Source organism: Mirounga leonina, unplaced genomic scaffold, assembly GCF_011800145.1.
Source record: "Mirounga leonina isolate KUSES-001 unplaced genomic scaffold, KU_Mleo_1.0 Mir_166, whole genome shotgun sequence".
In the NCBI taxonomy this organism is placed as follows: domain Eukaryota; kingdom Metazoa; phylum Chordata; class Mammalia; order Carnivora; family Phocidae; genus Mirounga; species Mirounga leonina.
In genome coordinates this window covers 4,386,170-4,409,444 of record NW_023270418.1, presented here as the reverse complement: position 1 = coordinate 4,409,444, position 23,275 = coordinate 4,386,170, and the positions used below count along the sequence as shown (strand labels likewise).

The 23,275-nt window shown below is 34.5% G+C and overlaps 1 protein-coding gene and 1 pseudogene across 1 annotated transcript in view; one reads left to right on the top strand and one right to left on the bottom strand.

Moving 5' to 3' along the window:
- LOC118015701 (zinc finger protein 133-like) overlaps window positions 1-23,275 on the bottom strand; it is a 48,350-nt gene that overhangs the window by 5,317 nt on the left and 19,758 nt on the right. The window lies entirely within an intron of this gene.
- Window positions 21,993-23,148, top strand: LOC118016246 (annotated as a pseudogene).

Here is a 23,275-nt window from a genome sequence, read left to right as displayed (position 1 = left end):
TTCAAATACAAGCAAAGATCATCCAAGAATCTAATGCTCACTGTAGAATTCTCTCTGGGTAATATGAAAAGACAAAATGCATATTCTCAGTATTTGAGCCTCAGAATTGATACACATTCAGCCTAAAGCAAGATGATTCTCAAAACACCAGTGTAACTCAAGCTACAAATAGGAAGAGGGAAATAGAGGGAATTCTGTGATCCAATAAGTTTGAAAATGATTTGGCCAATCCATTTATACATGTTTCTTAATTGAAAATCTTCTCAGATACTTCAATATGTCTAAATTCACTCTCAGGCATCAAGATAGAGACATAGGATGTAGTGTTTCTGAAACATATTTAATGAAGAAATTCCTTTCCCTAGAATATCTTATGAGACAATTGTTCTAAAAAACATGCTTCAAAAAAATTGGTGTAATTTCAATAAAACTTATGTTGGGTTTTTTTTTTTTTTTTGGTCTTTGTTTATGTTTTCTCAAAGAACTGCAAGATCTGGAGTTCCTTTTATCCAAAAAATAATCAAATATGTCCAAAAGGAAATGCTTTATTACATTCATAGCTCTTTGAAAATTTTTATGGAAATTGAATCATTTATTTTATAAGAATCCAGATGAACTCAAGATATATGGAAGAAAGTATATAGTATAACATTCATAAAAGATTGGTCTTTGTCCTTGGTTAGTGCTCAAGGGAAGTAAATTATTAAATAGTGGCCCTTGCTTCCCATATTTTCTACGTGCAACATGCTTCATACCCTTGTCAGGATGTTTTGAGGTAGCGTTGTGTTGTTAGTGTTACTGATGTAGATATGTATGTGTGTGTGTGTGTGTGTGTGTGTTGTGCATTTTAGAACATCTGATGAAACTAAACAGTGAGTTCCATAAGGGAAAAGACCAGCTGTTACCATTTTTTTTTCAGACCTATAACTGTGCCTATAAAACAAACAGAAGCTTCGAAATAAACCACTTCATGTGTCTAAACCACTTCATCTAGGTCTTTTTCAAATCAGTATCTTTTGCATTCTACAGTTTCATTTCATTCTACAGATCATTTTCCTATGATATATAACAATAAATATTTATTAAATGTATAGTATGGCCAGGTGATACAGGCTACATGCTAAGGATTCTTCTATTTTCACTGGCCATTTATCAAGGAGCTTAAAAAATTAGAGCACAATTAATTTCCTAATATGGAGGTAGTTTGAGCTTAATAACTTTAATTAAGAAACCTAAACAGCTGTGAAGAAACCACTACTGCGGTATCATTCAGGTTACTGAGGGCTCTCTGCTTGATCAAGAGAAGTAAAGGCGTTTATTCATCCTTAACCACCTGGAGAGCAATATATCAAAGGTATAATTAGAGAATGGATAGAGGCTAATGCTTTTCTTTCCAGGTGAACAATAATAAATGAATGTCAATTTCAGCACAAGGTTTGGGGATTAAATATAAGGAGCAACTTATAAATATCTCACGTACCAGAGGACCTCTGAATGGCACACCAAAATTTCAACCAGGGGACTGTGGTGGTCAGTGGTGGGGGCAGGAATAAAGGCAAGACCATGTGGGAAATGAGGGTGAGGGTGGGAGTAGGAGTAGGTTCAGTTAGATCAAATGGCAACAGAGTAAAACTGAAAGAAACTAAAAGAGTGAAATAAAGATTCATATTCTCATAATAGTGCATTGGCAAAGGAATGAAGTTTAATATTTAAGAATGAGTCATAGCGATCCTGGACAATGATCTTGGCAACACTAGTACACAGTACCTTCTATGTAAAATCTGTCATTCTAAGTTTTCTATAGAAATAATATTGTGTGTGTGTGTGTGTATTTATAATATGAGGTATATGTTATCTTGTTCCTCATCTGAGGAATGAGGCCCTGACGTGGTAAGGTTAAGTCATTTCCCAAAGTCTTAGAGTAAAAGACAAAAACAACATGAGACAGAATCTCTTATTATATGATAATTGTCCTTCTCTGCTTGACTTACTTCACTTAGCATAACCCTGTCCAGTTCCATCCATGTCGATGCAAATGGCGGGTATTCATCCTTTCTGATGGCTGAGTAATATTCCATTGTATATATGGACCACATCATTTTATCCATTCATCTGTTGAAGGGCATCTCGGCTCCTTCTGCAGTTCGGCAAATCCTTGTGTTGAGGACTAACTTTCAATAAATCACAGTGTGGGTGTTTTTAAGTATTATTAGTGAATCTCTTACCACTTCTATACAATCTGTGGTTTAATAGTTACAAAACACAAGTCCACTTGGATTAAAAAAAACATTCTGGGGAAATTAAATCACTTTCCCAAGGTCATGCTCCAGAGCCCATGCGCTTGACCCCTTTACAGTAATTCGTCCGGCTATGCAAAGTGAGCTTGTGTTCCCCGTAGGAATCCCAAGCTACTGCAAGAAGCCGAATTCCAAAATTAAAATAAAATAAATTGAAGTATAATAGCATGGATTAACGTTAAGTACACTTGACTTTCTTTGGAAATGAGCAGGAAATTCTTTTGAATCTAGCCAAATTAAGTGCACAAAGTTTGGCATTTGCTTACTTCCCATGTTAGGCCATCCTTTCCCTCCTAGATCTATCTTCTTTCTTGAAGACTTCTCTGAGTTCCTGCTCCTAATTTTCAGTACCTGATTCCCCATAGATCCATGTTCTACACCAGTATAGACCAACAGTAACTGGTACCAGTTGACCTTTTAATAGTCAGCTTAGAAATAGCAACCGACACAGACATGTAACCACTAATATAGGTTTGAGGTTGAAAGACGTGGAGATTTTGCAATCTGAGATAACACTTCTTAGATACTCACCTACTCTTCCTTGACCCTTTAGCTCTAAAATTCTCTACACCTTTAAAAAAAATCTCACTGTAATATTCCAAAAGACAAAACATATTTATTGGAGGAAAAAACATATATATATATATATATATATATATATATATATATATATATATATATATATATATATATATATATATGTACAAAGAAAGAAGAAAGCAAGGAAACCCTCCAAACTCTTCCTATCTGGAGACATCCATTGTTAACCCCTTGGTGCACTGATTTCTAGATCCTTTGATGAGAGATTAGGTCCTCTATCCTCTGAGTCATGACAGCTCTTTGCGCACTCAAACACAATTATTTTGAACTTTAGTTTTTCTCCACTCAAAATTTAGAAACAAACAAAAGCCAAAACAAAAACCCAACACATTTCTTCTTAGCATTAAATGTTTAGAACCATCCCAATACATCCCAGTGTCATTTTGCCAGTGAAAGGAATAAGAGATATTTTCTGTCCCTCTGAAAAAATTATGATGAAGCAAGGTTTTGTATATCTAGCAGTCTCTCTTACTGAGCTTTGTCTGAGCCAGGAGTTCAAAAGTGAGGCATAACAAAACAGTTTAGAATGTTGACACATATTTAAAATTGGACTTTATGTAATTGTTTGACATATAGCTTTGGGGTAAAAACATAATAAAAATGAGATTTCTACTTATGTTTTGCTTACCTTATATAGAGCAGTAAAATTAATTAATTAATTGATAAGAATTTGTGACAAATAAATATTTTATCTTTCCTCATTTTCAAGATATGGTAAATTGATGAATATTTCTTCTAATGAACACTATCCAATAAAAACAACTTGGAATAAAATAATGTAAGATAGTATGAAAGTAGAATTAGGGAGGCTCATTAAAATCTGTACATCTTCCAAGCATGTACAGTGTTGAATAATTCATTAGCTGTCTAACACATTTACACACCCTTAAAAACCATACAAACTGATTTTATTACTGGGTTTTTATTATTTCATTTTCAAAAAGGATTATATATTTTTTCATCTGTGAGGCTTCTAAGGTTTAAATGCAAAATAATTAACATTGAGTTCTTGCTAATTAAATCAGCAGAGGAGATTTAACTGACACTATGCTAGGTTCTCAAACTAAAAGTCTGTCTCATTGCATTAAACAGAATTCATTTATCACAAATAAACTCTCAGCCTATTTATTTGATATGACAGTTAATGGGTAAAGAAAATGAATCTTCCCAGTGTTGTAGGCAACAAATGCACAGTTGTCTTGCTTCTAATTGTCTGATCTAGAATGTCTGAAGCAAAAAAAAAAAAAAAAAAAAGGATATAAACACTATTGTCTTTAAACTGAACTGGAATATAATAAAACCTAAAGAAAGTTTCATTTCAATAAGTTGAGTAGTGCTCTTGAACTAAATAAAAAGAATAAGAATTTTCAAAATGTATGCATAAACATATATAAGCTCTACTCAAACATGATTAAACACCAGGGGATGTATGGTAACTTAAATTATAAAACAGACATAATATTGAAACAGCTAGGGTATCCTGTGCTTCTTTTAAATATCATAAAATATCTCTATCCTAGAAATTCTGTCACCAATTTCTTTTAATATATTCACTTATTAATTTATTTATATTTATTGAATTCCTTTTAATGGCAACCACTATGCTAAATGCTACAAACGTAAGTATAAGGAACAGCATATATCTGTTGGCTCAAATTCTTCCTTGTAATGTACTCTATGGAAAATTTCTGAGAATTTTGAGTATGAGTAAAACAGATATGAACTTATGGATGTAACTTACAATCTGTCTCTGTTAGGATATAAGTCTATTTTGACTGGCACAGAAACTGTACTTAATATCAGTGGCTTAAATAAATACCAATAATAGATTTCTAAGTTTAATTTTTAACATATGCTTGAGGGATTTCCTCTCAAAATTAACTAATTTTAGAATTGACCACATTCATTAAAGTATTTTCTTCATATTTTTTAAAATATCATAAGTTGATTTTCTAAACTGCCATATTCTTAACATACAACTGAATTTTTTTTAAGTGATTTTCTTTTTAATGTATCTGCATTAGAATATACTTAGCTAACTCAGTTTCACATGACTTTGACTTGCTACTGAGTATATTTTATCAATATATCACATAAAATGCCTTGATTTTCAAGCAAGGGTCAAGAAAAAACAAATAATCTTCAATGATCCTGTAATAATTTCAGTACCAACATGATTTAAGGTTTGATCAGAGTCAGGAATGTGGATTTGTAAGGCAAACAAATCAAATGCTAAAACAAAGCAGTTTGAGTATTTATAATAACTTTGCTCCTATAATTCTGCAAAAATATGTTTCTATGCCATAGAAAAATGGGGAATGGAAGTAGTAATAAATCAGCATTGCTATAGTGGTCTTGGACATCATGCAAGCACCTAAAATAAATTGTATCTTACACTAACAGAACATATTTCTCTTATTGTTGATATTTCACAATGTTCTCTGACAGTTAAACTAGTTCAGTCAAGTACGGTCAGCCTAGCAAATAGTAAATATTTTACAGGGTTTCCATTATCAGGAGAATAAACTAGAAAAGAAAGAAGCCCTTTTTCTTTCTAAAAGGAAAACCAGATTCTGGATTTTAAGGAACACTATTTTTATTTTTTATTACTATTCTTCTTCTTCTTATTATTATTATTATTTTCACTAGGGAGACAATGGAAACAGGAGTAAAGAATTAGGTATATAGAGATATCAAAGTCCAAAATCCTGATTTCATCAGGGAGCCACCATACTAGTCCTAAAATGCCTAATTTTAGACTTCTCTTTCTGTGATAAAGAAATGAAATCCTTATTTTGTTTAAGCTATTGTTTAACTTTGTTGGTTTTCTTTAACTGAATGCAGTTGCTATTAGTACATTAGCTTTACCCTCATGGGTATGATATAAAATTCAATCAGAATTTTAGTTTAAAAATTAAAAAAAGCTTTATTCATAAATGAGTACTAATAATTATTTTAATAAGTGAGAGGATCAAATAAAAACAGAGTGGTAGGGGACTTACCACAATGCCTGTCACACAATTTGTAGCCTGTGAATCACCATAATTATTGTTATGTGCTATTTGAGAAGCAACGTTTTTCATTTCTTTTTTTCTTTTAATTTTTTTCATTTTATATTACACCTGAGACACAAATCAGGCAATAAAAGAGTTAATGACTTGATTTTTAAGATAAATGTAATTGTGTTTCTTCTCAGGTCTTTTACTCCTCCACCCCCCCCAGAGGGGGAGAGAGAGAGATGGTGGTGGGGAGGGGCTGAGGGAGAGAGAGAATCTTAAGCAGGTTCCACGCCCAGCGCGGAGCTGACACAGGGCTCAATCTCAGGACCCTGAGATCATGACCTGAGCTGAAATCAAGAGTAGGACGCTTAACCAACTGAGGCACCCAGGCACCCTCATGTCTTTTTGTTCTTAAATCTAACATACAAATAATCACAAATTATAAACACAGTCATTTTGCTGGATGCACTGGCCAGCATATATGATACACAACTTTTAAAGTTTATTTTTCTAAAACTTGCACTGAATTTAGGCCTTTGAAAAATTCTAAATGCACTTACCTGTTTATGTCAAGATACTGGGGTGGGGGGAGTGCATTAAAATTGGATGAGCTAAAGCTATCATGAAAACAAAAGAGACAGAAAAAAAAGAAAAAAAAAGAGAGAAGAAAGAAAGAAAGAAGAAAGAAAAGAAAGAAAGAAAGATAAAAAAGAAAAGAAAGAAAGAAAGAAAGAAAGAAAGAAAGAAAGAAAGAAAGAAAGAGAGGAGGGAGAAAGGAAGGAAGGAAGGGAGGGAGGGAAACTATTATGAGTTTAATTTCAGTTTCCATGCCTTTTAAATAAATGTTTGGCTTTTTACAAGGCTCTAGAAAGACACAATACTGTCAGTTTATTTAGGAAGAAAAATAGAGTGCAGACTTTTTCCATCTGTAATCTAAGAGATATCCCATGTTCAAGCTCCCCAAGGGTCCTTGTGTCTGTGGTTTGAACGACTAAATCTGTATAAGGAATCTTGGTTTGGAGAGAGGATCAAGCCAAGTTTGTCAAACTGGTTAGGTCAGTTGCAAACCATAAGTAAAGAAATTACCCAGAGGGTCTTCAGGGAGTTTATGATCTTAAACATTACATTTTGAATTTAACAGTCCTTATCTTGCCCAAGAGTCAAAAAACCAGACACATAGGCATCCCTAGAAATAGAGCTTTTCTAGTGTAGCTTTAAATCCACATGTATTTCCATTTACTAATGTTTAAAAACAAAAACAAAAATGAAAACATGAACATAAAATAGAAACTTGGTCTTACAAATTTTCTATCCATAGTTAATATGTTTATTTAAAATTTCACTAATCGATAACAGCCATTATTTTATGCCACTTGACTTGACATAACCATTATTTAAAAATATGTTCCATTAAAAAATGTTCCATTATTGACTTTTTTCTTAGCTGTATAATTGATACTTTTTGTCAATGTCTTATACTTTTAATATACATTTATTTGACACAAAATATGGAAAGATCTTGTTTTCTTTTCACTCTCTTGCTATTAATCTCTTTTTCTCACATTTTAACCCACTTTTTCTATTTGAGTGAATTCCAAAGAGATATTGTCTCACTGACTAGTCATCAGTGTCTAATCAAGACGGTGTTTCAGCTGCCCCAGGCTACTCTGGGTCTCTAGCCCTGTTATCCCTATGCCACTAGTTTGGATAGTCTATATTCACACTCTAATAATTCTCAATACATTAAGATGCTAATGAATCTAGTAGTCATTTGCTTATTCATTCACTGAACCAAGAATAACCGCTATGCTCATACACACTCCTTGGCAACCACAGCGCTGAGTAATGGAGAAACAAGAGCTCCTGCTCTCATGTATTTCTAGGCTGATGGAGAATACAGACAGGAAAATAGGAAATTATAAACAAGTGTGGTAATACCACAGTGTAAGTTCTGGTCGACTGAAGCACACAGGAGGTATGCAAGTTGGAGTGTCAGGGAAGATTTCCTGAAGGAAATAGTAGCTGCAGCATAAAGAATAAAGAGCTGTTAACTAGGGAAAGATAGGGTGGTGGGACAGACAGCGATATAGAACATTCTGGGCAGAAGGATCAGAAAGAGCTTAGCAGATGTGAGAAAGTGAAATTAATACTATATGTCCTGAGAGAGAGAGAGAGTCTGGTAAGAGTAAGCACAGGAGGGAAACTCTAATAGAGGCTGGGGTAATGAGCTGAAAGAAAACCTCGGAGGGCATTACATTGGTAAACAATGTAAATAATAGAGATGAATGTGACTTAAGTTAGAAGAGGGGTCTGGTAAAGGCCTCTAATTTTCTAGGCTTCCATGAATCAGCCACAGGAGAATGGTCAATAGAACATAAACACAATTCTCCACATTAGTGTGTTTTTCAGACTCTTAACTCTTTCTAAGGTGCCTTCTTTCATCTCTCTCCAAATTTCACACCCTCTTTGATGTAGCCATCAAATGCATCCTCCCTCATGAAGCCTCCATTGAATTAACTGAATAAATGTATTTCTCCTTTCTCTGGTTCTGTACAACTCTGTTTAGTTATTTTTCCCCCTTATATAATATCTTGAACACATATTCTTGAGCTGTATATATTTGTAAACTTACCTTCCTCTCCCACTAGACGAGGAGAGGTCTTAAACATCTTAGAATCCCTATAATATGGTCATTCATATTTTTATTATTAAATCACACATTATTAAATTAAATAACACTAATTAGGCATGGGGGAAAACATTAAAAAAGAAATGTTATGGTTTTTCATAAGGCTTACACATTATAACAAAACATTATTTCACCAAATGTGTAAGCCTGTTTGGGGTGGGGAGGTTGGAAACTCACACAAGGTTATTTTATTTGTTTATTTTTTAAACAATCATCTGATTCTTAACTGTCAGTTTAGCTGATACTACTGAAACTATAATGTATAATCGAATGCATTTTTTCAGTTGGAAGAGCACCACCATTCACCATTGATTAAAAAAACAACTGGGTAATTTCTTTACTTATGGTTTGCAACTGACCTAACCAGTTTGACAAACTTGGCTTGATCCTCTCTCCAACTTTGTGCAGAAAGAAATTGTTTTAGCTTTTGCTTTGTGTATGCATGTGTGTGTGTGAACAAATTTATAGATTTCATACTCTGTGAATTTGAAAGAACCTTAAAAAAATCTGATTGAGCTGACAATCCCTCAATTCCCTTGAACATACCCTGTCAAAAGATGATCTAATAGAGATGGGGAACTCGCTACCTGTCAAAACCTACAATTTTCATCTCTGGTAGCACTAAAATTCTGCCTCCTCTTGAACGCAAACTCATCTCCTTAAATTCTGGTATTTGATCTTGATTATACCATTATGAAGCCAAAGAGAAGAGTTTCCAACTCTTTCCTACGTGGTATCTTTCAAATAGCTGAGACTGACACAACATCTTCATCCTGTCATCTAATCTTCTTCAGGGTAGACATATCCAGTTCCCTCATCTCTTATTCAGATTGCTTTCAAAATGTCCTCACAGCCCTGAATGGGTTCAGTTTGGGTTTTATTTTTTCTTAAAACAGCAGCCAGAACTGAATAGGATGCTAAAGATGTACCCTTGGCCAGCCAAGTGGGAGTCCCAGTTTCTTTTCTGAGATATTGTTTTTCTATTAATTCCGAGTTGGATTATATTAATTTTCTTGGCAACTAAATTCCACTCATGTGTAACCAAATGATCAGTTAACTAAGATGCTTAAGATGTTTTCAATATATGCTACATGCAGAGGCACATAAGATATAAGATAAGGTAAATTTTAGTCTACTGAAATCCTTTTAGAGTCTGAATCTAATAATCCTTGATGGCAATGAATAGCCAACACTGAGACTTACGAGCATTTTGGTAGACAAACTCAGATACCCCACCAGGCATTCATAAAATCAATAACATGTCATCTGTTAATTAAAATATTTTAAAGAAACAAAATCAAGATTTTTTTTTGGTAATTTAGTGAAAACAATAGGGATCAAATTGTATTTTCAAAGGACTTAAAAATAGGCTAAATTGAAACACGAAGGAAAACATTTTCCTAATAAATACTATTAATAAAAATTAAATCAGTAGTTTAAAGTTATATACACAGTATGAAGCCTAATATTTCTTCACAAAACAATTTCACATTTCATCATTTCATCTTAAATGTACACCTTCTAAAATAAACTTTATTTTATTATGAAACCTAGTAAGACATTTCAAAACAAGAAAAATTAATGTGTTACAAGCCTATGACCAAACAGATCAGAATTTTCATTTTCTTATTTTTTTAAGCTTTTCATTCTCTTGTTTTCTCTTAGTCTTGATCCAAATACGTGAATAATATGTATGCATATTTTAAAATATTTTCTTTACTTCTATGACTATATTTCACAGGATATGTCTGACATTTCATACATTTATTTTTAGAATGTTCAGGAAGTAAATCAGCCTAGTAGAAAAATCAAACTCTGCCTACCCGAATGATTTCAGTTTTCTGAAGTCGCAGTTCTCAATTTAGCCTTTCATGTTCTCCCTGTTGGCACTTTAGACTGGATACGAAGCTAAAGCGCAGCCATCGGCACTTTCGTGTCCCATTTACAAAGAAAAGCAAACATCAAACTTCCCGTCTTCTGTATGCTACAGAGCACTTGCGCCAGAAGGAAAAACAGTTTCCAGTGTGGCCTGCCCAAAATCTTTCTTCTTCAGAACTGTAGACAAAAACACTCTCAAGGTCTTCTCAGTCCCGGGAGAGCCAGAGGACTCTCATGACTATGGGAGTTTTACTCATCTCTTCTCATAGAGAGAGAGAGTTACCACTCAGGGAAATGGTCTGTTTCAATAACTTAAATGTGAAAATTGATTTTTTTAGCATTTAAAATGTAAAAGTGGGGGAGGACACAGAAATGATGTGGGCATGGATGTACCGCAGCCCAGCTCACAACTGACATTCTCATTTGGGTCTCTGGGTATCTGAAACAACGTGCACGGAATGGTAAATAAACCTCCAAAAGAAAAAGAAAAAAAACTACCTTTAAGCAAGAAGATTTTTGAAAAAAAAGAAAAAGATTTCTGCTATAAAACATATCTGGAATTATGAGCAGAGTATATTATCCCATAGCTATGAAGTGATCTAATTTACCTAAAGGCTTCAGTCTAAAAATCAGTTCCTTGTTAAAGATTTTGTATGAGTACTTGCCTCTTCTAAGAATTTAAGAATTTAGAAGTTAAGATCGACACCTAGACAAAAATGAAAGAGAGCAAACTTCTAATCTAATGAAGTTTCAGATGTACATATTTTCTATTTTGTATAGGAAATGTATATATTCCCTATTTTGTTTTTCATGAGCTTCATTTTAGTAATGGGAGAAAAAAGGGGCTATACTGAATGTGCATTATGAATGAAGCAATTTCAGTGCATTTTATCATTTATTTGTAATTATAAGTATTAAAGGTATAAATACTCCCATTTTGAAATTAGGCTGTTTTAAGCAGGTCAAGTAACCCGGATAAAATTAAACAGTTGATAAGCTTTACAGCTGAATTTTAATTCAGATGCTTTGATACTAAGTCTGAAAACACTTTTGGCTTTGATATATAAACACTAAGTATATTTATACAAGTGTCCCCCAACACACACATACTTAAGCTTAAAACAGGGTTGGCAGACATTTTTTGTAAAGGACCAGAAAGGAAGTATTTTAGGTTTTGCTAGATGTATGAGCTCTGTCACAGCTATTCAGTGTTGCCAATATAATGTGAAAGCAACCATGAGCAATATGTAATCAAATGAGCAAGGTTGTGGTCCAATGAAACTTTATTTACAAAACTAGTTGAAGGCCAGATTTGGCTTATGGGTGGTAGTTTGCCTACCCCTGGCTTAAAATTATGCAAAACCCGGAATAAAGTTTTTACCTTCTGCCACAATAACATGAAAAGTAATTGAAATGTTAACATAATGTAACAAGGAATAATTGTATAATAGAATTCAAAGTTAAAAAGCAAGAGAAAAACAACAGCAGCAGTTTAGAGGGAGCAAATAAAAAAATATCTAAACTCTTCCTAATATTTTACCTATAGTTTATGCAGGTTTCAAGAGAGAAGCTGAATTGAAAAGCAACAGGAACTTAACAGAGACAACATACATAGTGAATTAAAACCAGGAGAGGTCAGGAACATGGGACCAATATGCAGAAAGAAAATCTCAAAAGTTCCTGTGGTAAAAATGCAATTATCTAGAAGAAGAACTGCACATCTGTAGAAGTCAAGGTGGCTGGAGTCTCGTGTGCACAATACCATAGAAGAGAGGGCTACACAAAAGAGAGCTCCAGAGATCTGCAAAAACAGTCATCCTAGAGCTCTTAGCTGAGAAATGATTCACATGTAATGGTGAAGAAACTAACCCAGACCAGTGAAAGAACAATCTATAAGGATTATATTTCCACTTAATCTGAAACAAAACCAGAGTCAGGAGTAATTCTTGTTGTCACAAGCCAAAATGGAAAACAACTCATGATTCAGAGAGCATCAAGTAGAGTTATCAGAAGGGTTTTGGCCAGGTAGTGGGGCAAGATTAGTCAGAAACTCAAGGCTGCGCTGGTTTCATCGAACAGATTTTAAAAGCAAGCCTCTAGGGAATCAAATGTTTTCAAAATAACTTAAATGTGCTTCAGAACAAGATCAAGAATATTTATAGGGATATGAAAATATCCAATACCCAAAAAAGCAAAATTCACAGCAGTTGGTATTCAATAAAAAATTATCTGTATGCAAAAAAGCAGACAATCCATAAGAAGGTGAAAATTTAATCAATAGAAAGAGACCCAGAAATGGCACAAATGATAGAATTAATAAACAAGAGCATGCAAGCAGTTATTATAACTATATAACTATAACTTGAACTATATATGGCTCAAGAAGGTAGAGGAATGCTGAGATTTTGAATGGTGGATGTAGAAAATCCAAACCATAATCTAAATCAAACTTTAGACAAATAGAAAAATAAACACTGTCTGAAATAACACATGCAATAGCTGAGATTAAAGGCAGATCAGTTACTGCAGAAGAAAATATTAGTGAACTTGAAGACATTACAATAGAAACTATCTAAAATAGGGCGCCTGGGTGGCTCAGTTGGTTGAGCGACTGCCTTCGGCTCAGGTCATGATCCTGGAGTCCCGGGATCGAGTCCCGCATCGGGCTCCCTGCTCGGCGGGGGGTCTGCTTCTCCCTCTGACCCTCCCCCCTCTCATGCTCTCTGTCTCTCATTCTCTCTCTCAAATAAATGAATAAAATCTTTAAAAAAAATAAAATAAAATAAAGAAACTATCTAAAATAAAATACAGACCAAGAAGAGAGAGATTAGAAAATAAAATATAAACAGCATCAGAGAGCCATGGAACAATTTCAAACAGCTTAATACACATACATATAATTGGAATCCCTCAGTGAAAAGGATCAGGAAAAATACTTGAAGAAGTAATACAAAAATATCTTCCAGTTGAATAAAAACTATAAACCCACAGATCTAAGAAGCTCAATTAATCCTAAACACAAAATATATTTTGGAATTTTTCCTTCAGACAGTTTCTTAAAAACATAGAATAAACAGAAATATTACTTAACTTTTTTCCATCATTATAAAAGCTTTTATTCATTTTTAAGTTTATGGTACAACTAAATTATTTTTTCCCAAGGGAATCTACATGGATATGCATTTTTAAGTTATCATATATAAAAATGATGTTTTGTCAATCACACATAAAAGAGCATTTGGATATAAAGCAGTTGGGTTAACTAATTCTTCACCCATTTATGTCAACCTTTATTCATGTATTTTGTAGGTTAGTGTTCCCATAAATTAAAATGTTAAAATTAGGGGGCGCCTGGGTGGCTCAGTTGGTTGGGCGACTGCCTTCGGCTCAGGTCATGATCCTGGAGTCCTGGGATCGAGTCCCGCATCGGGCTCCCTGCTCAGCAGGGAGTCTGCTTCTCCCTCTGGCCCTCCTCCCTCTCATGCTCTCTGTCTCTCATTCTCTCTCTCAAATAAATAAATAAAATCTTTAAAAAAAAATGTTAAAATTAGGAATTCTATATACTGAGGTAATGTCCATCCCCTAAATTTCTATATACTGAGGTAACTGAGGTAACGTCCATCCCGCATTTCCTTTTATGAGGACCTGCCTAATGAAACAAAAATTTTCTCATCCTTGCCAACATAATTACTTATTGTGAAAAACCAAATTGTTTGCATCCTTGATCTTTCCTTTTCAAACAGAAATATCAAAAAATACACACAATTGCATATTTGAATCCAGCAAGGAATATTTTTTTACCTTAGGATTCATCTTACAGGAAAGCAACGTAACATGCCATTCAAATTGATAGAAGATGTCAAAATTTTTGCTTTATTATTATCATCAGTTCTATTTTTGCCCTTTCTAAGGCTTTGAAAAAAAATAAAAACAAACTTTAGCATGAACTTTACTATTCTTTAAAAGAATTATTTTTATTTACAAGACTATATATAGGTGCAATTTATTATTTCAAAAGTTTTTTGTTACTTTAGGTCTAAAAATCTCAATTCACTTTCTGGTACTGTGACATTTGCCCCAGTTACTCATATTCATGTCATCTTTTTTTTTTTTTCCACTTAAAAGTGGGGAGAGTTCAACTCAGTCAATCTCAGTAGTGGTGTGACATCAGCTGTCAAATAAGTCACTCCTAGAATACAACTGTTAGAAAAAACTTTGAGTTTTCCTAGTTTTTATATTTGTAGAGGTAATAGAGGCATAACCACATGATAATCTAACTTGGGAGCGAGCCTTAAAATTCAATATGAAAGGAGCAACTGAGCACAGTCTTTCCCATATCTTTAAAAATTGTCCCAAATACAACTCTTTGGAACCAATTCAAGTATCCAGTCATAATAAAAATAATCTTGGGAAATCGACTTTACATGGACAATTGTATCTAAAGGTTCAAGGGGCTATGAAGTGATAAGAAAATAATTTATTATCAGTTTTCTTACTGACTGAGGAAAAAAAAGACCTCTAAGTTTTATGTATTAATGGATCCTGAGATTAATTTGGGGCTGTTTATAAAGAAAAACAATGTCCAGCTAAGAATGTATACTGGAAAAAGATCACACAGGGTGTATAGTATTGTTCGTCCTGCTCCAGATGACAAAATAAGAACAAATTAGTGACAGTTATAGAGGAATTTGTAGCTGATTAAAAACAACTTATTTTGGGGGTACCTGGGTGGCTCAGTCGTTAAGCGTCTGCCTTCGGCTCAGGTCATGATCCCAGGATCCTGGGATCGAGCCCTGCATCGGGCTCCCTGCTCAGCAGGAAGCCTGCTTCTCCCTCTGCCACCTCCACTGCTTGTGTTCCCTCTCTTGCTGTGTCTCCCTCTGTCAAATAAATAAAATCTTTAAAAAAAAAAATTATTTTAAAAACTCTCCAGAAGTTTCAGATAGAGGTTTGGTGGATATTTATTTTCCATAGAGGGAACTGAATAATGGGTAGGAAGTTGGAGGACAATGAATTATAATTCTGTTTTGAGGGGCACCTGCATGGCTCAGTTGGTTGAGTGTCCAACTCTTCGTTTTGGCTCAGGTCATGATTTCATGGGTGGGTCGTGGGTTTGAGCCCCATGTCAGGCTCTGTGCTGGACAGGGAGTCTACATGGTGATTCTCTCCCTCTTCCCTTTCCCCACTTGCATGTGCATGCATGCACTTTTTCTCAAATAAATAAATATATCTTTAAAAAAATTTCTGTTTTGAGTCTAAATGTCACTCTAACAAAGTTGTTTCCACTACTTAATTTTGTCTATTTAGTAAAATGAAATTTGCTGGTAATTCTCTTAACCTAATTCTAAAAGAATGTGAATAATGGATTTATTTTTTAGCTTAATACTGGGAAAATGTTTTGAAATAACATAAAACCCCCAAAATATTCCTCAATGACACATCCTAAGAATGATTTTGGTTCATATTTTTGAAACAGAATATATGCTGCAGCTTCTATTTTTAAATATTTACTCCAGAGTGACTTTTATAGGAATTATTAATAGAAAATAATAGCATATATGAGTCAGTGTAATGAGATTGATATATTGCACATCAAAGCAATGAAATTGATTCACAGGTATTCATAAGCCCTAAATCATTGAAAACATTTCATATAGAAGTTTGAATATTAAAAAGAAATCTTACAGACCCAGTTTTAGTTCAGTCATTAGAATAGTCTTCTTAGGATTTTCTAAACCAGTGCTTAGATTTCTTCTCCTGATCTCTCTTTTCTGAGCAACTGCAATTTTGTTTCTTATTATTCTGAATTTCCCAAGTGATAACACATAAAATTGCCATTAACAGCAATATGAATAGTTATTTTAGCCAAAAATTTTAGAGAAAGTCCTATAATTGATCTCGTTCAAAGGTATCTGCTTTAGTATAAAAAGGAAGAAGTTCACTGAAATAATTCGTATTTCTATTGTGGCTGTGCCTGTGTCTGCTTCCCAAGTGAAATGCTGACCATCTATGCACACTTCCAGCTAGACTCAGGGTAATCCTCAGGGTCTGGCATATCTGTTGCCAGAGGACAAGGTCAATTAGACAGCGTTATTCCAATTTTAAAATAAAACAAAAGTATATTTAATCTTTATCAGATATCTTCATAGTCTGGAGTGGTTTCTAGCAGGTTTTTTTAAAGCAGAGTGATCTAAAACCTTCCTTTCAGAACTGTGTTAAATAAAATGAGCCAAGTGAATGTTTTTGTTCTTAAATTAGTCAGTTTTCTTGGACAACTATTTCACATCTATCTAGTGTATCATCTCTCTTAGAAGAGAAGATGGGGCAGAGTAGATAAACAAATAAATTCCTCCCAGCATGAAACAAAGTAAACAAATGTAGTGTTTTGGGGTTTTTTTGACAAAGTATCAAACTGTTAAGAATGCCATTACTTGGATTTTTGATGACTGTTTACTCTTTCAGGAGTGATGGGTGCATAAAGGAAATACATTTATCTTTAATTTTGTTGGAGCAGACACTTGGCAGTATTATCCTTTATACATTTACCTTGAATCCTATTCCAGATCTTTCTTCCCATGGTGCTGGGAAAACCTAGCTGAAGATTAACCTCTTAAATAGTCAGGGACAAATAAATGTAATCTGCATTAATCTTCAGCATGGATCTATAAATAACTACTAAACTGCTAAATGTGACACAGCCATTCATCAGAACTGTGAACCAAATCTTTTTATGACTGGAACTGACTATTACCTAATTCATTATTAAGCTAATTAACTAGAATATTGTATGGAAACGGTTTTATGTTGTCATCTATTACACTCTATAAAGAGCACTCTTCCAAAATGTCCCTAGGTAAATATTTTAATTAATTTTGGAAATTTATTATCTCATCCCACTTCCTCTGCCCAACTGCCTTATAATATCTAAATGGGATTAGTGTTTTCCAAGAAGAAATGTATCTCGTGCCTTCCTTAGTGCCTGTCCCTTTCTAGTTAGTCCTTTAACTTCCACCTCTGTGTCCCAGGAAGATAGCTATACTCATGAATTGCAGCAACACACACACACACACACACACACACACACTACCATATAGTATACATATTAGTGCATTTTTATTTTGTTCATAACATCACAAGTGCATATCAGAATATATTTTGTATAATATTTAGGTAGCTAAAGAAACATGCATGGCAAATTAACATCACTGATAGGTCAATAATCCTATGTAATAAGCCTATTATATTTCTAAAGGATGCATTAGACTTAAGCTAAACAAATAAAGTACTGTTTTTCTTATGTATCAAAAAATGCAAGGGCAGGAAATCCAAGGATGGTGAAGCTACAATATTTCAAGTTCTACCTTTATTTCTGTTCTGCAATCCTTAATATATTGCTCTTTGTCTTTATGTCTGTCAGTTGACACTAAGGGAATAAATAGTATATGAAAAAATAGCATTTGCACACATATCTGTCTGGTTCCAAATTATATAACCTCACCTCCACCCACCCCACCCCACCCACAAACACATATACCCACTCCATGAAAATATAGCATCACTGTCTTATGTAGATCATTAGATAGATGTAGAAATATATTGACATTTAAATTCCTCAAGCTAAAAGGTGAAAGTGAATATAGGTACACACTCCTCAATGAATAAATGTTAGAACAAAGATAAAGAAAGATGATAAAAAGACAAAAGTGTTGATGAACTTCTCATTAGAGGCGAGCTTTTCCTGAGTCTTTTTTCAGGAAGTCTCAATTCTGAATTATTAGGAGCATAGTACACCAGTAGGTAGGTAGATTAACTGAAATACACTACAAAATTCAAGCTAAGATGTTCCTTATTTACTATTCTTTTCTTTTTTTTTTTTGACACAGAGAGAGAGTGTGCAAACACAAGTGGGGGAGTGGCAGGGAGAGGGAGAAGCAGGCTCCCTGCTGAGCAGAGAGCCCAACATGGGGTTCGATGCCAGGACCCTGGGATCATGACCTGAGCCAAAGGCAGAGGCTTAACCAACTGAGCCACCCAGGTGCCCCTACTGTTCTTTTCTACAGGCAGTCATCATACGGACTAAAATATCTGTGAGAGAATGCCTCCTACTCACTGCTCAGTGTTTTACTTTGTACTTTGTGACAGCTACACAGGTTTTATTTTTTAGTCAGATTTTTTCTTTATAGTTTTGCTTTGTCTTTATGAAACTATATCCATTTAAGGTTTTAGAATGAGGGCGCCTGGGTGGCTCAGTTGGTTAAGCGACTGCCTTCGGCTCAGGTCATGATCCTGGAGTCCCGGGATCGAGTCCCGCATCGGGCTCCCTGCTCGGCAGGGAGTCTGTTTCTCCCTCTGACCCTCCTCCTGCTTGTGTTCCCTCTCTCGCTGTGTCTCTCTCTGTCAAATAAATAAATAAAATCTTAAAAAAAAAAAAGATTTTAGAATGGGATGATAACCATGCTGCAAAGATAATGAAAAACATTAGTCTTCACATTCATCTTTCCCCAGCCTCCATCCCTCTGCTATTCACTGAACAAGATACCACACTCAATAAAGTCTTGCGGAAGACAACCAGAGTACTTAGGCTGGGCTTTATGTAAACACTGAAGGATGAAAATAGAGATGATTTATGCAGTTCAGTGTCTGTGACATTATGTTTCTACGCTCTTAAAAATACAAAATTTAAATACTATATTTATTTCAAAGATAAACATTTCTTATGGTAAGACTGCTTAGATACTCATTTCACACATCTATCAAAGTATTCTAAGTGTCTCTTGTAGGTATAATATTTCCTTCTATTTTGGAAAATATTAAAAGTTCCATTTAGCTTTAAGAGTGTGTGTATGTGTGTGTGTGTGTGTGTGTGAGAAAAGTGATGGTCAAGTCATATAGATGATGGTGATGATGACAATAAAGCTAAGTTTTATTGAGTTATTTCCTATGTCACACAGATGGTGTAAGCAAGTGCTACAGATTAACTTCATTTGAGATGGCATGCACTTCACAGAAGCTAGTTAGAGTCTGGGGTGGCGTAACTGGGGTCATTACAGTTACAAATTCATCTCATGAAGATCAGTATATTGATAAGCTTTCTATGTATTTATCATCTTGGCACTATTTGATTAGTTCTTTTGAGTTAGGTCTACATAGAACATTAATAAATAAAATAAATTTTCTGAGAAGGAAAGCACTGTTAACTTACTTTATTATTCTTCCCGTTGTTATAGATATTAGAATATTTTATACAATTTCTCTTTCATGAAAATATATAGAATAAATTGCAAAAAATATAATTGGTACAGTATATGCATTAAAATTTAATGATACATTTATAATTCATCTTCTCAAAAGTTATATCATTTTTCACTCCACCTTGACCACATATAAGCATTCACTTGTGGGGCACCTGGGTGGCTCAGTCAGTTGAGCATCCAACTCTTGATTTTGCTCAGGTCATGATCTTGGGGTCTTGGGATAGAGTCTTTGTCAGGCTCCACTCTCAGCATGGAGTCTGCTTGGGATTCTCTCTCGTCCTCTCCCTCTGCCCTTCCCCCCAGAAATAAATAAGTAAATCTTAAAAAAGAAAAAATTGACTTGTGACTACTTATTGGGTCAGCACTGATTTTTTTTAATTTGCAAACTGTTATATTAGAAAAGATTGTACTATTGTTTTTATTTGTACTTCATGCATTATTAGGAAGGTTAAGAATATATTCATATATCTGATTCATTTTTATTATATTTATGATTATTCTATTCATATCTTTAGTTCTTCTATAATGATATATAAATCATTTTAATTATTTTAGAGCAGGATTAATATGTGTAAGACCTTTTCCTACATTTTATAGAATTGTAAAGAGATGAACAACAAAAAAACTATATTAGCATATTTGTGATAAATATAAATAATTACTCTTGAAGGAAACAAACACACAGGTAGTTCAACATTATGTATATTTTTTAATCTAGCACAGCTTGCCTTATTTAAAAATAAAGCTAGACAGCAAAATAAAAGTTTCAAATTGTAAACTAAAAACTGAGGTAGATCCTACCTATATAAGGAAGAAAATTTATTTCATGGTGCTTGAACATATGCTAACTCAATGAAGATTGAAACATCCTTAAGAAAAAAATGATTTATTTATTTTTAGTATCTACTCTCTCTTTGTCAATATAAATACACCTCTAATTTCAATACATATATCCTCAACTTAAACAAAACATATCCCTAATAAAATAGCCATCTTGGGACCAAGTCATTATTAGAATTTAGAAATGTTTTTAAAAAACATTCCAAGAAAATAAGTAAAACATTCAATTAAAAAATTATAATAAAAAGATTTTTACATACATATGCAAAAGTCTTTTTCAGAAATAACCAACATTATTATTTTAGAAAGTAGGCTTGTATTTAATTTGTCAATGACATTTATTTATTAACTACATTACTGTAAATCCAACAATTTGATTGTATCCAAACTGGTAGCACTGAAAACGTCAACACATTGACTTGTTTCATAGAGCTTAGTACAAACAAATCGAAGAACCGAGGTCAATCTTTATGTAATTTGTGGTGGGAAAGGTCTTAAAGGGAAGGTTAGAAATTCAGTTGATCGACTTCCAATGTTCTGTGTCACCAAAGGTCATGCAAAGAAATAGTCACTTCCATATTTTAACTCTCTCCTGATGACATTACCAAACATGTTGCTCAACTTTGACTAAAGACAGTCCTACGAAATAATTCTTTTACAACCTGACACCATGAAAATATCTTTTCTTGGTAGGAATCAATATGCCTTTATTCTGATTATTATACCAAATGATTTATATTAGCTTACTGAATGTTCCTGTCTGAATTTTCAGAAATGAATTTAAAAAAAAAATTTTTAAAGATTTTATTTATTTATTTGAGAAAGAGAGAGCATGAGCAGGGGGAGGAGCAGAGGGAGAGGGAGAGGGAGAAGCAGACTCCTGGCTGAGCAGAGAGCCAGACATGGGGCTCGATCCCAGGACCCTGGAATCATGACCTGAGCTGAAAGCAGACGCTTAACCGACTGAGCTACCCAGGCGCCCCAGAAATGAATTTAATATTCAGTTACTTTACCCCTCAGGGATGTTTCTCTCTCCTCCTTTTTATGATCTTTATTCTCTGCTGCTAATTCTTCAAATACATATATGTGCACGCATGTATGTATATACACATGTGCATCTATTTAATTTGCACTTCAAATCCTTTCTACAAAAAGATGTCATATACAATAAAGTGTATGTATATATATCATAAAAATTAACAAAGTAAAATCACCTCTTAAATCTTCAACTCGAGCCTGACATTTGGAAAATATAAAGATATGAACAAACAAAGAGGGGTTATTGGGCAGGATATTTTTAATTCCCCCACCCCCACAATACTAATGTCTTTTGCATTGAATAAAGTTATGACTTCTAAAAATATAAATAAATTCATATTAGTTCAAAAATTTTCCTTCCATGTATCATGTACTGGAGAAATAAAGAAGCTTAGGAATGATTTTACAAAAGAGAACAGGAAAATTTTATGGTATGGTAAAGGGTGGAGGTGAGTGGAAAAGAACAGGGAGAGAGAGCACAGATAAATGATATAAACGTGTTCAGGGAACTATAGACAGATTCAGTGCCATACCCCATATCTGATAAAATCCCTAATCTCTGCAATGTGGCTTTTATTAAATACGGTTTTACATATGCACATACCAAGAGTGAGGGAAGATGTTTGAACAAATTACCATAGACAGTTGGCAAACATCAGTAATAAAACTATAACCAACAGAAAGTTATTATTTATACAAATATTGTAAGAGTCCCTCATGACATGCTCTGGCAGCACAGAGGAATGATGGTTGGGTTACTGAGATGCATGACAACGTTCACCTAGAGCTGCTGATACGGAGATAAATATTTATCTAAATTCCAAGCATGTCCTTCTACTAGGATATCAACAAAAGAGAGAAGAACGTTTGGAAAGCAAATCAACTTAGATCTCAAAATGTTCATCGTAAGTAAAACCAAGTTTAAAATAAGTAGGCCCTGAGTGCTGGGTGCCAGCAGTATGAAAGCGTTGCCGCGGAGAAGCTTCAGGAGGCTGCGGAAGGGTTCACCTCCAGGTTTGCTGTCCTCCCGGGGGCTGCGGATTGGAACAATGACGCCCTGCGGCAGGCGAGGCAGGAGTCAGAGGAGTGCCTGCCGGAGGCAGGTGCAGTCCCTCACCTGCACTCAAAGGAACTAACGAGTGCCTTGAACGCCAGGTGCATGAAATGGAAGTGAATGCCATTGAGGCTAACCACCAAGACACACTGGCCGCCTGCGGGATGAGATGCAGAACATGAAGGAAGGTCACCTTTGGGAATACCAAGATCGACGTAATGTCAAGATGGCTCTTGACCGTGAGATCGCCACCTACAGGAAGTTGCCGGCGGCAGGGGAGCGTCAGGTTGGCTCTGCCCCTTCCGAAGGCTTCTTCCCTGAACCCGAGGGAAACCCATCTGGATTCTCTCCGTCTGGCTGACGCTCAGAAAGGATACTTCTGGTTAAGACGGTTGAAACTAGAGATGGACAGGTTCTCAATGAAACTTCTCAGCATCACAATGACCTTCAGAGAAAACTGCACACACTCGGTGCAGCAATATATTACAGGCAAGCATAAAAAAGAAATCCATTATCTTAAAGAGACAGCTTTCAAATGCCTTTCTGCAGTTTTTCAGGAGCACAAGATAGATTTGGAATAGGAATAACCTCTAGTTCTTAAGAACCAACACTCCTGAAAGATTTAC